This window comes from Callorhinus ursinus, unplaced genomic scaffold (assembly GCF_003265705.2).
Source record: "Callorhinus ursinus isolate GAN/ISIS: 27379988/994484 unplaced genomic scaffold, GSC_fseal_2.0 scaffold4, whole genome shotgun sequence".
In the NCBI taxonomy this organism is placed as follows: Eukaryota; Metazoa; Chordata; class Mammalia; order Carnivora; family Otariidae; genus Callorhinus; species Callorhinus ursinus.
The window spans coordinates 130,461,562-130,463,634 of record NW_027397066.1 but is presented as its reverse complement, the minus strand read 5'-3'; positions in this window follow the sequence as shown (position 1 = coordinate 130,463,634).

Below are 2,073 nucleotides of genomic sequence, written 5' to 3'. Positions count from 1 at the left end.
CTATTCCATTGTGGCTGAAAAACATTTTTTTGAATGATTTCGATGGCTTAAGGTCTGAAGGGAAGTGAACGTGATTTTCCTGGCAATGTAACACCTACAAATAATAATTTTTAAATGAACAAAATGTATTGAGATGTTTGGCAAAGTTGAATAAATATGACGGGCTTATTCATGAAGCAAAAGGGCTTATGGGTCTTTTACTGCAAATTGTTACATAGATGATATACAAAGAGACCCAAACTAGAATTTGTGCTTTCTTTCTGTCAAAAATGCAGTTTTTTGTGCCCAGATAGGAGAGGTTCTTTTTATTACTAAAATATTTTGTTATGCTCTGTGCTTTTGACGTATTCTTGTATCATTTTTTATAATATAAAAAATTTTTATAAAATTTCCTACTAATCATTGTAACTTATTTTTTAAAGGTATTTCCTGGAGCTATTTCTTGCCTTCAGATCCTTGTTACTTATGATCATAACTTGACTCTAAAAATTCTTGTGGATTTTGCCCTTTCTAATTCAGACCCCAAATTTAAATTAAAACAAAAAGTAAATTTTTGTTTTTTGGGGGGTTTTTTGGCTGTTTTTGTTGTTGTTGTTGTTGTTTGGTGCACAAAATATCTTTGATTTTCCTAAATGGTTATTAGTAACACAAAGATTCTTATCTTCATTTTATTTAAAAAAACACAAAAGAAATCAGTAGATTTGCTTGATCTCTCCAGATTTTACTTATCTCAACACTATTGTGAGTCTTTTTTTATTTATGAAATTTAGGATTAAAAATAATCTGAAAAAATTTCAGATTTCAACCTTCCTAGTTCAAGTAAAATGTGTTAATATGTTTCAATGATTGTGTACTTTTCAGACTTAAAAAAATCATACTCATATTCAAGACTGGTGAAGTATCTGTCTATAAAAAGATTTGTTTTCCAGTAAAATATTTTTCTCAGTCAGGGCCATTTTATATAAAGCTAATATAAAAAAATTAAAGATCTAAAAGTTTTATTAATGCTCTCAGTTTTCATAACATCAACTTATTCTCCCAAAAGTCATTAATTGAGAACAAATTAATTGTATGCTGTAGCTCAGCAAAGAATCTCACTCTCCTCTGTTGCCATAATTATGATTGGTATAATAAATTAGCCAGTGCTATTTGGTCATATCATCCATACATACCAACTGCCCTCCCAAGAAACTATCTAATTGTTTTCTACATGATTTTTGACCAATAGATTGGGTATTTTGAAAATAGCATGGGAGAACATGCTTGTTGGAGAAGACCTAGCAAGGGACTGATCCTTGCATAAATGCTTCTGGGTGAAAACATGATCTTTTCTCCAACTCTAAAAATGAGGAAGATGTCACTATTCGAAGCCATAAGCTGAAATTCTCAGAGAATCTCCAGAAGCAAAGAGTCCACAGAATTTAAGGCCTAGTAAACTGCTAGCTCTAAATTTTCAGAATAAGGGATTTCTACCAGAGGGAAACTACTTCTGCCCAAGACCACTGAGATAAGATGCTCCCTGCGGAATTATGGGCACTTTACATTTTTTTTTTTGTCTTCTTAGCCATTTCTCCCCATTTTGCTGGTTTAAATTCTTAAGTTCTTAGTAAACAACTCTGCCCTATAATCATGGTATTGCTAACACCATACATCTGATAATCACAAGATCTAGGATTAGGGCATAAGCACCGCGGTTCAATAGGTCATGATTATGTATGTTACCAGACGTGTTCCTTTATCCTTCAGTGTGGGCTGATTTTAATGCGTTATTCGAGTCTCCTATATCTGAGTTTCTGTCCACTTACTCTGTCAATTACTGATAGAAAACTATTGACATTTCTAATGACAACTGTGCATTTATCTATTTCTCCCTTCAGTTTTTTGCTTCATGTATATCGATGCTTTGTTCTAGGTATAAGTGAACTTAAGATTATTATGTCTTCTTGATAAAGTGTCATTATAAAATGTCCTTTATCCCTAGTAATATGTATATTTACCGTTCTTAAGTTGACTTTATCTGATATTAATATTGTCACTTCTGCTTTCAAATAGTATTTGTAGGGCATACCTTTT